Source organism: Dipodomys merriami, unplaced genomic scaffold, assembly GCF_024711535.1.
Source record: "Dipodomys merriami isolate MVZ:Mamm:240054 unplaced genomic scaffold, mDipMer1.0.p SCAF_142, whole genome shotgun sequence".
Taxonomy (NCBI): Eukaryota; Metazoa; Chordata; class Mammalia; order Rodentia; family Heteromyidae; genus Dipodomys; species Dipodomys merriami.
In genome coordinates this window covers 2850657-2857323 of record NW_027202738.1, presented here as the reverse complement: position 1 = coordinate 2857323, position 6667 = coordinate 2850657, and the positions used below count along the sequence as shown (strand labels likewise).

The 6667-nt window shown below is 54.2% G+C and overlaps 1 protein-coding gene across 4 annotated transcripts in view; it reads left to right on the top strand.

The window, feature by feature from the left end:
* The first annotated feature begins 5166 nt into the window (after positions 1 to 5166).
* The window catches only part of LOC138826391 (calcium/calmodulin-dependent protein kinase kinase 2), a 37403-nt gene continuing 35902 nt past the window's right edge, over positions 5167 to 6667 (top strand). For all 4 annotated transcript variants that reach the window (XM_070021499.1, XM_070021498.1, XM_070021502.1 and 1 more), the window contains exon 1: positions 5167 to 5257. The gene's annotated coding sequence lies outside the window, so the exon portion shown is untranslated. The remainder of the gene's footprint in view (positions 5258 to 6667) is intronic.

Sequence of the window (6667 nt, the reverse complement as noted above, 5' to 3'; positions counted from 1 at the left end):
GTGGGGGAGCTTAATGGTTTTTGGACTGATGATAAGCATATTTCAACCATTTTCTAGATGCTGTCTTTTTTCTTCTATCCATTCTGCAAGGGTATGTTTTATAACTGTGTGAAGGCCGACTCATGAGGTGAGTCTAGGAATTCACCATAAGGAGGAGGCTCTTGAAGAAAGGGCAGGAAGCTCAGACTGGTGCAGATGCTCAAATGCATGCAGTGCCCTGCAGGTCAGCAGAGCCGGCACTCGCTGTTACAGAAGAGCGGCAGCTGGACCCAAACAAGCTGAAAATCACAACCAACCAACCAAGTTTTGCAGTTTCTGTGGTTGGCTCTTTCTCTATTAAATTTAAATTTCCCAATGAGAAATTCTTTCTAGCTCTCTGAGGTAGTGAAAAAAAACTTCGATCCACAAGGCTGTTTCCTGGCCAAAGACAGCTGTTCTGGAAATAGTGTGGAAATCGAGACACGTAAGTGGTATGTTGGTGTTCAGAGTCTTTGCTGAAATTTATTTGGAGATTTGTTTGTAGATGGTCAAAGTGAAGTAATACTATTGGCTATATAATGAATAATTCTTGCAAGAAGTAATTGCCAGTACCAGGTTTTTATTTATATATTTTTGTGCCAGCCTGGGGCTTGAACTAAGGGCCTGGGCACTGTTCCTGAGCTTTTTTGGCTCAATGTTAGTGCTTTACCACTTGGGCCACATGCTCCACTAGCTAATTGGAGACAAGAGTTTCACAAACAGCCCCAGCTGGCTTTGAACTGCAATCCTCAGATCCCAGCCTCTTGAGTATCTAAGATTAAAAGTGTGAGCCACCAGCACCCAGATTTTATAAACATGCTATCAAATGTGTTTTGTCATTTTTTTGTTTGATTTTTGAGACAGTTTTACTATATATGCCAAGGCTAGTCTGTAACTTTTTTGTTGTTTGGTTTCTCTTTTTTGTCGGTCGTGGGGCCTGAACTCTGGGCCTGGGCACTGTTCCTCAGCTCTTCAGCTCAAGAGTAGTGCTCTAGCACTTAAGCCACAGCACCACTTCCGGCTTTTTTGCTTTTGTGGTGCTGAGGAACCAAACCCAGGGCCTCATGCATGCAAGGCAAGCGCTCTACCACTGAGCCAACTTCCCAGCCCTAATCTGTAACTCTTGATCCTCCTACCTCAGCCTCTGAGTGCTGGGATTACAGGCATGTGCTCCCAGGTGTGTGCAGGCCTAGCTGATGCTGCTTTTTGTTGTTGTTAGTTTTTAATGTATTAGTTATAGGATGGGATAAACTCAAAAAATTTCTACTTCACCTCACCTTCCTCTGTCACTGTCTCATCCTGCTTCCCCCTTTAGAAAATTTCAGTAGATTTGAAGATGAATTATAGGTTTTATGTAGTAGATTTTAGGATGAATAGATGTTTATTAGGGGAAGGGGGCTCAGTCCTTGGCTCCCCGCCTTTCTCACGGAGGCCAGCTGGCAGCTCTGATGCCCCCATTTCCTCTCGGTGCAGTCCCACCCTTTTCTGAATCAACTAGGTCACATTTGCCCTTGGACCCCTGGAGCAGCAGCTCTGTGTCATGACAATGGTCACTGGGCAAACTTGGTGTGTTTGGTGGGCTCCCATGCTGGCGCTGTGCCTCAGCTTACTTTCTGGGTCTTGTGTCCCTTGTGGAGGCCTGGGCCTGTAGAAGCTTGGAGTCCTAGATGCTGTTCTTCGGTAGCAGAGAAGAATGCACTCATCTGTCACTCGTGCACTCGAAGCACGCTCCCTTCATTTGCCCTCCACTCCTCCTGCTTCCCCCCAGTCTATTTTACTTTCCTGTCATTCTTGGTGTATGTGTATATTAGTTGCACCAAGGGCTTTCAGCATGGTATTTTAGACATGTGCATATTGTATTTTAATCAGAATAACCCAGACCACACGCAGCAATGCTCTGATGGGTGCATGTTCACCCTGGCAAGGGCACAGAAAGCAAAGCTAACTGGAGTGACCTGTGCCCTCTACTGTACTTAGGCTGGGCCAGATGGAAAGTGGGTATATCAGAGAGACCCCCATATTCACAACTATCTGCTGGGTGACAACTTTTTTTTTTCCTGTTGGAGCATTTTGTGGGAGAAAGGAGTAATTACATAATGGTGTAGTTGTGGGTGGCTTTGTGTAGGGGTGTAAAAATTGATCATCTGGTTTGGTGAGAAGGGGTCTGGTGAGAAGGGGAGTGAAGATTTTAAGTCTGTGTCAGAGGCCTTCACAATGTGCACTCAGAGAAAACCACTGTGTTCTGACCCCAGAGGCCTGGTGGGAACTCAGGTCTCCTGCCTGGCGATGGATAGGAATAACTACCATTTACAGGGCGCTCTGTTGTGAATTCTTTACATAAATTACCATATTCCATTTTCACTCGTCCTAAGAAGTAGGCCGTGGCAATACTTCCATTTAATAGAAGGTGAAGTATGCAGGCTGCCGAGCTGAGATCTAACCTACTTGATCTGTGACCCTCATCTGGCAGAGAGCTGCTTGCTTCCAGAGCTTTGGTGAACTTTTTTTGAACACCTAATATCAGTTGTCATTGAATCTCGTGTCTGAGTCACACTGCTAAGTATTTGTGTTGTCTCTAATGCTTAAATTCCCCATTGTACAGGTGAGGAAACCAAACCCTAAACCCTGGGGCTTGTCCCAGCCTCTCACTGGTTTGGACTAGAATGGGGATTTGGTCCCAGGATGACAGGCTCCGTAGCCTATGCTCTTCTCTCTCCTCACCAGGCTGTCATCCAACCCACCACATGCCTAGAATATTCCCACTCGTTCCAAGTGTTTAAAAAAATTTGTCTTGACATCTTGGTTGTTTTTGTTTGTTTTCTGGTTGGTCATGGGCTTGAACTCAGGGCATGGGTGCTGTCCCTGAGCTCTTTTGTTCAAGGCTAGAGCTCTACCACTTGGTGCCTCGGTACCACTTGCAGTTTTTTGGGAGTTAATTGGAGGTAAGTTTCATGGATTTTTTTTCTTTTTTTTTTTTTTTTTTTTTGTCTCATGGATTTTCTGCCTGGGCTGGTTTCAGGGTTTTTTGTTTTTTTGTTTTTTTTGGGGGGGGGTCCGGTCGTGGGGCCTGAACTCGGCCTGGGCGCTGTCCCTCAGCTCTTCAGCTCAAGGCTAGCGCTCTACCACTTTGAGCCACAGCGCCACTTCTGGCTTTTTTTCTTTTTGCTTTTGTGGTACTGGGGAATCGAACCAAGGGCCTCAGGTATGCAAGGCAAACACTCTACCACTGAGCCACCTTCCCAGCCCCTGGGCTGGTTTCAAACCTCTATCCTCAGATCTCAGCCTACTGAGTAGCTAGGATTACAGGCATGAACTACCTGCGCCCAGCATGCCTCCACTCTTATGGCAACCAATAAACTTACTAATGTCCCTGCCTGGTGGAGGGAAATTTCTCAAGGCCTTTTTGAAGTCTTGTGGTTCTGCTGAACAGGAAACAATTGGATGATCAAGTTCATGGGTGTTCCTAATCTCTGGTTCTGGATGTTCAAGGCTAGGGCGATAGAAACCTCCCATGAACAACAGGAATGGGACACAAAGTACATCAGGACAAAAGGACAAAGCTTTGGAAGAAGATCTGAAGCCCTGCTTGGGTGAGATCATGTTAAAATCTTGCATTTCAGCCCCTCCCTGTTCAAGTTTTCTTTAAAAATAAGATATGGTTGCTTTTTAAAGTTTATTTGCTTAGCAGTCTGAGTTGTCAGGACAACAAGATCTGTTTGCTTAGAAAAGGACTTTCTGGTGTTCTTGGAGGGGGACAATACCCAGAAAAGCAAAGCCATTTCTTTTATCTCTGAAGGTGAAAATGGTTTCCTGAGTGGGATGATTGCTATCAAGAGGGGCTGGATGTCAACGACAGGCAATTATGATGTTCTGTACTTTGTTCTAATTTGCTTTCATAAGAAAGGCACCCAAATTGCTGGGCTTTTTAGCCCTGTTCAAGTATATTAATAGCGCCATTGAACACTTATCTGCCAGGCAACGAGCTAATATCTTCACATACGTTATTGTCCTGAGATTCCATGTCAACCTGTGAGCTAGCTGGCTGATGACACAACCTGGGAGACGTTAAGCCACTTGCCGCGGCCCGCAGAGCTGGTAACTCTTGGATGTGAGATTTAAAGTCACTAATTGTACAGGCACAATGCCGACCATGTACATTGTACTGGATGTGGTGTTTTCCTGGGCTCCTGGAATTTGTGGCTGGGAATTTAAGTGGGGTTGTCGTGAAGCACTTGCCCAGCAAGCTTGAGACCCTGGTTTGGTCCCCAGCACCACAAAACAAAGGAAAAACCCTGAGCGAGGAAGGAATATAGTTAAGTCGATGGTCCCAGTGCACTGCCCACGCCTGAAATCCTAGCTATTCAGGAAGCTGAGATCTGAGGGCTGCCATTTGGAGCCAAAAGTCTGTGAGGAAGGAAAAAAGCCGGAAGTGGAGGTGTGGTTCAGATGGTAGAGCACCAGAAGCGTCTAAGCGGTCTTAGGAAAGCCCTGGGGTTTCAGTGAGTGGCAAGCAGCGGGTGCTGGGGACGGGCGGGGCGCGGGTGGGAAAGGACCGGCCCGGAGCGGGGTCCGCTGGTCAGCAGACGTGGATGCCCCGTGGGCGGTGTCCTGCGACGCCGGGCCGGGCAGGCCAGGGAGGCCGGGCACCCGTTTCCCCGGGCTGGGGGAACTTCCCGGACTGGCCGCCGCCCGGCAGTGTCCGCGCGGGGCTAAACAAAGCGGGCGGCCGGAGGCGCCTGCAGCCCGGCGGCGGGCGCGGGCCGCGGCGGCGGGGGAGCCGGCAGGTGCGCGCCAAGGGCGGGCGGGCAGAGCTGCGGCGCCGCGCGGCCTTCGCGTCCCTCCCGCAGGTCTGGGCGGCCGCCACCTCCGGTCTCTCCGGAGGCCTCACTTCCCCTCTCCCCGCCTCCTCCCCTTCTCGGGTCGGCGCTACCGGATCTCGACTGGACCCGCCTCCCCCTCGTGCTCCCCCCTCCTCCTCGCCTCTTCCCCTCCATCCCCAAGCGCGCGGCCCAAACAGCGGGCGGGTGCGCGCGGCTCGCGCCGGTTCCCCCAGCCAATCAACGCACGACCGGAGGCGGCTCCTCCCGCCCTCGCCCGGATAGCCCCGCCCCCTCCCGCGTGGCCCCGCCCCGCGCGCCGCCAGCCCGCCCGCAGGGCCGCGGAGAGCCGCGCGCGGCCGCGGAGCCTGCGGAGCCGAGCCGGGGACCCCGAGCGCCGGAGGCGGCGGCGCCGAGCCCAGGTGAGCTGGCTGGAGCCGGGCCGGGGCGGGAGACGCCGCCGCCGCAGGGTCCAGGCGCCCGGGTCCCCTGCCCTCGAGGGGCGGAGACCCCCGCCGGGACTGCAGACAAAGCCGCGGGGCTGCTCCACAGGGACCCCACGTGCGCCGCCCCGCGCCCCGCCACGTGGAGGGACGCGGCCCCGGCGCCCCTTCCCCCGCGGCCTCCGAGCGTCCGGAGCCCCGCTGGCCTCGGCTGGGCCGCGCCGGGCCCCGGGCTGGGACGGACCCGAGTTGGGTCCCGAGGTCGCCGGGGCCGCCTGCACCTCCGAGGCTGCCTAGGCCCAGCCCCGGCGTTGGGCAGGCGGGGAGCCCGGAGCCCGCGGGGTCCCAGGGGCCGCCCGCCGGCTCGGAGCATCCCCACCCCGCCGCCCGCGAGGCAAACTCAGGCCCTGGTGGCCGGGACACCGCGGGGCAGAGGTGGGGACGGCGAGGGACCTGTGCCGCGCCCCAGCCTGCGCCTGGCCACCCCACCGCAGCCCCTTCCCGGAGCCTGCATCTCGCTGGCAGGTTGGGTCCTTTTGACCTAAATTTACCTCGGGGCTGCAGCGCGCCGGGACTGCAGAGAAGCGAACCTCCCCCCGGCGCCGCCCCGGGCGGCCTGGAGCTTTTCCTGGCTTCTCCCCCGCCACCCTCTGGCTGCCCAGTTTGGGTCGAGGAGCGGGGTGTGTTCACAGCTCTGCCTCCCCGGCTGCTGTCACTTGCAGCTGGAGAGGTGGCACCTCGCAGAGGGATGGAGCCTGGTGTGTGTGTGGGGGGGCATCTCGGTGCCATGGGCAAGAGGGCAGGCCAGGCAGTGTCCACCTCCCCAGAGGCAACTTTTACCTTCCTCCACCCATGGCCCTGGAGTGGAAACTTCAGGTGCCCCAGGGCTGTGCTGCCATTCGCTCCTCCCTCCCTTCCCCGCCCCCAAGGAAAGAGTTCTGTGTCCCCAGAATCTCCTTTGTTCCTTGCAAGAGTCGGGGGCTGCAACTCTACCGAAACCACCCAGAGCCACCCAGTGTGTGCATGCTGCCAAGGAGCTTTAGGGCGAGTGCCAGTCGCCCTTCCCAGTTGGCTGCTGGTACGGTAAACCCTTCCTGGTGATGGAAACCCACAACTAATATGTGCTTCTGGCACCGTTGCTCTGGTTCTGGGGCTTGAACTCAAGGCCTGGGCACTGTCCCAGAGCTTTTGCACTCAAGGCTGGCACTCTGCCAATTGAGTCACAGTTCCACTTCCTGTCTTTTTGGTGATTATCAGAGATAAGTCTCATGGACTTTTCTCCTGGGCTACCTTTAAACCACACTCATCAGATATCAGCCTCCTGAGTAGCTAGGAATATAGGTGTGGAAAAAAAAATGGGGGAGGGCTGCGGCAATAACCATTGGGGAG